This window comes from Convolutriloba macropyga, chromosome 5 (assembly GCF_964194025.1).
Source record: "Convolutriloba macropyga chromosome 5, txConMacr16.3, whole genome shotgun sequence".
NCBI lineage: Eukaryota > Metazoa > Xenacoelomorpha > Acoela > Convolutidae > Convolutriloba > Convolutriloba macropyga.
This window is the reverse complement of record NC_134472.1, coordinates 3175721-3182746: the sequence shown is the minus strand read 5'-3', so window position 1 is coordinate 3182746 and position 7026 is coordinate 3175721.

Genomic DNA, 7026 nt, shown 5'->3' with positions numbered 1-7026 from the left:
AAACAATGAAAACATTTTCTATTCATGGATCTTGGAACTCTCCTTACGATGTACAAAAATTTCATCTTTCTTTTGCCTTTTAGCGACTAACTGTATAAGTTATATAGATTTGGGTTTCTACTTAAAGCATTTCCTACTTTCTTATGATAATTTTGGCTACTCGTTTTTATGTGCTCAAAAATTACTTCAAGCATGTATAGATTGAAATTGAACTGCTCTGAAACGGTGCTCAAACAGACAAAATTCCATTCGCTTAAACAAATAATGAATTATAAATATGTGTTGATATTGTACTGAAATGGTCTGCTTTAGTTAATTATTGTACCCTTTACTCCATCTATCTACATACTACAATTCACACACACACACACACACACACACACACACATGTGCGCCTCACTGTTTTTCCTCTCCTGCCAGCAACAGTGGCGAGAAAAGAGCCCAAAAAAGACCTCTAAAATCAGAGCCGAGATTTACCTCTATAGTTACTATTGGGCACCAAAATGGTACATCAGTAATAAATTTTGCAACGGCCGTTATCGAAACGAGAGTATCGAAACGAATAAAGACATTTGCAGCTGAGTGAAAAAAATAACCAATTCAAACAGGTTTCTTTTTAAACATTTTTTTTTACAAATCGGCGCTAATTTAGGGCCCTGTAATTGATATTTTTTGAGTTTCATTGGGTTTATTTGTTGATGTGAACTTGTCGAAAGAAAAGAAGCCACCTAAATGCCCAGTTTTGAATAAGGGTCACAATTCTAATTTTTCTGACGCCAGACCGTTCTCAATGTATAGAAACTACTGCCATTGTACCTTGGAACAACAAAACAAAGCACTGCCTTTAGTTAATGGAGATTGACTGCGAATCACACCATTAGTTATGCTGCAACAGTTTAAAGACACCCAGGCTCAAAAATAATTCGAGGCTAAAACCAAACACATTCGTGTTAAATGACAGAAACCCGAAAGAACGATCAGAAAACAAGTTTAAAAAACGCTTTTCAAAATGAAACGAAGTCTCTTAATACAAAACAACAAGAGACTTTTCCAAAAGTGGTCAATTTCTATTCAAGTTTGGCTGATTTTTATCTTGTTTAAGAATATTAAATACAAAAGCTATTCAAGTATGCAAAATAACCTGCGTGCACTTTTTTCAACTTTGTGTTTCGAATCTGCCGCCTTTCACCTGTTGCATTACGACGCAGAGGTATACCCCAGAATTTCCACCTTAGTAAAATTGGCTTGAAAATTAGATACATACAATGAACGAAATTAGGAGATATCCATTGTATCTTACTTTTCGCAAAAGTGGTCCCGCCAATTTTGCGAAATAAAAGAACATTCGGTGCGAAAAGTAGGTTACAAATCGTGTAGCACGTTTCCGCTCAATTTAGGTATCTATTACTTGCGCGCATTTTGAGCATGCAATAAGCACTTTAATAAAGATTTAATTGAAGCTTTCAAAGCTTTAAAGTGCTTTAAATACATGCAACCAGAAAAACTGATTCTTTTCCGAAAAATCCCTCGCACATCAAAGGTTTTGTATATCAATGTGGGACTGGCCGATTTTAATAAGTAATAATAGATAGTACTAATAAGTAGTAATAAAGTACCATAAGTAGTAATAAAGTAGTAATAAAATACTACTAGTAGTAATAAGTTAGGCTTAATTAAATAAGTAGTAATTAAGTTAGGCTTAATTGCGGATTATATGCGAAATCGAGCTACATTGCGTTTGAAAAATCGATACATAAATGCAGCAGATGCGTGATGCAAGCCGTGCGAAAAATAGGTTATAAAGTTTGTGCTTGTATTTCGCGGTTAGGATTAGGACACTTTTGCGAACACGGGAATCCAATTTCCCTTCCATTTTGCCGGTTTCTGCTAAAGTAGCTATTTTCAGCAATATTGTTCCACTTTGAATGTATTAACGTAGTAAAAACGAACACGAGATACACGCATCGGGCAAATCTGCCCGTGACGATTTGGGTATACCTCTGCGTCGTAATGTGCAATAGGGCTTCAACAGAAAACATGAAAACACCCACCTAATTTTTTTAGAGGATTTTAGGAGAGATAGGGAGAATATTAACAGCGAGGGTGTACGGAGAGGCTATAATAAATATTATGCCGTGGCATCTAGAATTGTCATGAATTTTTAGGACGAAAAACGTTGAAAAGGATATTGACTATATTTTTTGGATGCCATTTAATTTCACAGCAGTACTGTACTGCAGTACTGTACTGCAGGATTTGTACTGCAGGAAAAACCTATTGGTACAAAATTTTTAGGGCCTCTAATTGGAATGTAGCGAAACCCCATTTGAAGACATAAGGGCATTTGTTTCATCGACATTTTTGCTAATTTGCTCATTTTTAAAGCTAGCAGGACACATTTTTGGGGTCATACCGTCGGTTGCTGAAGAAGAAACAAAATAACAGTTGTCGAATTTCCACTTTTCCTTTAAATTTTTTTACAAAGAAATTGCCTGGGAAAATATCGAAGAATAGCCTAGAAAACTTTTTTGGGAACATTTATTTGAGAAACACTCTTTTTAAGGCAAAAAACATTGTTTCAAATTAAAATAAGACACCAAAAGATTTGTTTAAGGTTTTTCTTATTTTGATACATTTAAGCACAAAAAGAACAATAGACTTACAATTTGTTTACCTGCTAAGGTATCAATATCTTTGTTACCTACTAGATTGATTAGTCAACAACCAGTTTTTCTTTTAAAATAAAAAAGGAAGATTTTTTAAATCAAAGTTGCACTAATTTTAAATTTTTGCTAATTTTCAATCAATTTGGAAACGGCGATAATCAGTTTTTGAACAGTAAATTAAACAGTAGGTAGCAACCAGTAGGGTGAAAAGATAAATATAATGCTTATTTGCGTACGAGAATACGCAACAGGAAATAAAAAAAATTTTGCAGAAGGCATTGTATAATTTTGTCTTTTTATTTTGCTGCAGCATCTTCCTTAACATAAACAATTCAATATTTTTTCCAAATGTAATATTTCTTTTTTAATGAGAATGTTTTTTACGCAAGAAAACACAATGAAAACATTACTCTTGTAATCAATTTTTAACCGTGAGCACATCAGGCGCTTTAATTTTTTAAAATCAAATATTTCAATATTTTGTGGCATAAGACAATGGTTTCAGTTTTTTTAGTTTTAATTTTCTCAAATATGCTGTAATAGCCATCAGCTGTGATTTATAAATAGGTTATTTTTTCATAGTTGGATGTATCTTTAGCCTTTTGTTTTTCGGCCTGTTAAAACACAAATAATAGCTTGCCTTAATAGCATTGCCGATCAGGCAGTCTTATGCGCTGTCGTGCCTGAGCACAAAAACACGTTGACATACTTGAATCAATTAGTTCAGATATCTAAGTAGTTGTTTCACTCAGTTTTTAGATGCTAGAGTCTTTGTTGATTGTCTTCGCAGCAAGAAAACTTATAGAGGTTATCAAAAAGTGATCACTAGTTTTAGAACATCGTCTTATATTTTAATATAGATTTTGGATTTTTATATAATGAAAATAGTTTCTTCGCGCATGTAAATTTTGCAGCTACCATGATTCATATTGCCAAGTATCATTTGAAAAATTATAAGAATGACAAGCCAAAACTTTGATTAAATTGTAACACAATTGGTGTTAATTGCATCACGAATTTTTCCTGGTCCATGGCATGGAAAAACTTTAAACTCAATTAAACATCTTTCAGAGCTCAAATTAAAAAGTAACAATAATTGTGAGCTGGAGCTCTTAAATTCAGAGGTGACATTATACTTCATGTCTGTTTCACTTCTGCTTCACTTTTGTTGACAATGTCCCGAATTTCAGTAGGGGTTGCCACAAAAATAAGCTCATGTAATTCTATAAGGCTTGGCGAAATGATATTTTTAAACTAAAAAATGACTATTTCTAGCATTTAATGCATCTAATTAGTATTTAATTCAATGAGTAATTAAATTGTTCGTCTGATTCCTAGTCCAGAACTTCGAACATAAATGACGTAAGTTAACGTCGATATCTTCGATTTAAACATAAGATATCTTCGGTACCGTCGGTATTGTCACTTTTGGACTCAACAAAGATTCGGTATCGTCGTTTTTGCATGCAAGAAAGATTAGTATCGTTGTTTTTGGACGCAAGAAAGGTTCGCTATGTTTAATAATTAAACGTTAAAGATTGTCGGAATATTCAGTTATGGACGTAAAAATTGTCGGCTTTTGCATACAAGAATTAGTTTCGAAAGAATTTTTTTGATTATAATGTATTCAAACAATTTGATAATGTTCTTTTTGAAAGAATTTCAAGTCAAGAATGTTTCTTCGAGCAAAATTCCGAAAGAACAAGCGAAATTATTGAAAACTTTTTGTTAGCTTTTTGACAAAACTGGTTTAAGAAATATAATTTTTTGGTCGATTTGAAATTAAAAATGTAACATACATTTTGAGTAACATACACATACTGAGTTCACTGAGTTCACTGAGTTTTGACATACTTTCTTGTAGTATAGGAGCAAAGTTTTTGATGGTTTGTTATGTTGGAAACCGAAGTTCTCTACCCATTTTTGGCCTGCTGGACTAGGGGATCCTTTCTCCAGACCATGCAGCTTACCTGTCAGTTCGCGATGCGAAAATTGTAAAACAAAAGTTCCGGGTATTTTTCTCGGCAACCCAGAATTTCTCACGTTTAAATATGACGTTATCGAATCTCACGTTTCAAAACGTCGATACCGAATCTCTCTTTTGTTAATCACTGAACAAAAATGACAATACCGACGTCGAAATCATAAGGACAAACGTCAGTTTTGGCTAGAAAACAACGTCAATATCGATGACATCTTTTGTTTAAAAACCGTTATTTTCTCAACTAATGATCTGTCGGGGTTTCCTTTAATAAAACAGTTAAAAACTTTCTTTACAATTTAAATGGCATCAGTGAAGACAATTTTAGTTTTGGGATTTTTTTCTACTAGAATTAACAGGAGGAACCAAAAATAAAAAAAAAATCAGTGTCTACCATCAAAATATGCTGAAAATGACACTGATAAAATAGGAATGAGAAAAAATATGCTCTCCTTGATATTTTAAATAGCGGCTCATGTCCTTCTCGAGGTTAGTTTTTTGTTTAACTCGTAGTCTGCGTCATTTCGTGTTGCGAATCATTTAATGCGATTCATTTAATTACGCATCAAAAACATCCGCAAATAGCTGACTTCTACCATTCAGTAGCTGAAATTTTGGAATTTTATAAGTAGTAATAGGGTGAGCAAGGCTCCCGGGGGGGGGGGGTGTAGACCCCATGTATTAAGATAGGGTATAGGAGTAATTTTTGAGAGAGGGTCTACACTAATGTATTAAGATAGGGTATAGGCGGCGTACATGTATTAAGATAGGTTATAGCGGCGCCACGTATTAAGATTAGCGGGCGCCACGTATTAAGATTAGTAATAGCGGGCGCCACGTATTAAGATTAGTTATAGCGGCCGCCACGTACTAAGATAAGTTATAGCGGCCGCCACGTATTAAGATTAGGAATATCCTCTGCAATGTATTAAGATTGGGCATAAATCTAGGGGTGTTCCAGGGGGTGAGTAGTAAGGCAGGAGCAGACCAGGGTGATTTTCCGGAGCCACTTGTCACGTGATTTTAGAGGTCATGTAGGGATTAGCAGGGAATTATACATGCAGCGTGCAGGGAATTGTACAGTCAGCGCGTACGTACAGGCGCGGAATTATACATGCAGCGCGCAGGGGAATTGTACAGTCAGCGCGTACGTACAGGCGGGGAATTGTACAGGCAGCGCGCATTAACGGATAATTTCCCTCGCAGTAACTTTCAACATTTTTTGGTTTAACCACAGCAATGTATTAAGATTAAGTATAGCCGCCGCAATGTATTAAGATTAGGTATAACCACCGCAATGTATTAAGATTAGGTATAGCCACCGCAATGTATTAAGATTAGGTATAGCCGCCGCAATGTATTAAGATTAGGTATAGCCGCCGCAATGTATTAAGTTTAGGTATAGCCGCCGCTATGTATTAAGATTAGGTATAGCCGCCGCAATGTATTAAGATTAGGTGTAGCCGCCGCAATGTATTAAGATTAGGTATAGCCGCCGCAATGTATTAAGATTAGGTATAGCCGACCCTAAATAGCAAGATGGCGCAGCGGAAGCGTGCTGGGCTCATAACCCAGAGGTCGGTCGATCGAAACTACCTCTTGCTGATCTGGCATTGTCACAGTATTAGTGGACTTTTACGCGCTCATAACATGGAAAAATGTTAAATGAAAGAAAAAATTGAATTAAAAAGTACAAAATAACAGACACAGTACAAATTAAGCACATGCAAATACAAAATTAATCAAACGTTTACATGATGATAGTACAAAAGAAAAGAGTACTAAAGTACATTTAGCCGAGTAGTTAATAAAGTCGACAACAAAAATTTGTGTAACTTACGAAGAATTAAGGAATTTAGAAAAAAAATTACTGTCGACTTTATTACACTTCGACTTATTTTACATTAAATTTATCTAATTCACATATAATTACTTATAAAGTTTAAAATATGAACATCATGAACATTGTTCAGTTTTGTTTGAAAAAATTTAAATAGTTGAAATGCTGCAAATATTGTGTAAAATCCACACAAATTATCAGTTTTCTGAACTGGCTGTTGTATCATTTTCTGATACTTTTTATTCAAAAATTTGTATTTTGTGATTGGACGAGCCAAAGAATCAGCAAAGTAATAAGTTCGATTGAGTCGAGCAATCATTATCCAATGCTCTCCAGCTTCACTGCTCGGAGAAGTGTTGATGATAGCAAAGCTGAATGTGGGTAGTCTTGGAACACAATCTGCTGGAAACGATCCAATATAGCGGTATTTGAGTTCTGGGTTTCGTCCAATAATCTGTCTCAGGGAAGTGTTATCCATGACAAACAAATTTTCTCTGTTTATTTCGCAAGTACCATTAACACACGGATTTTTAACTGTA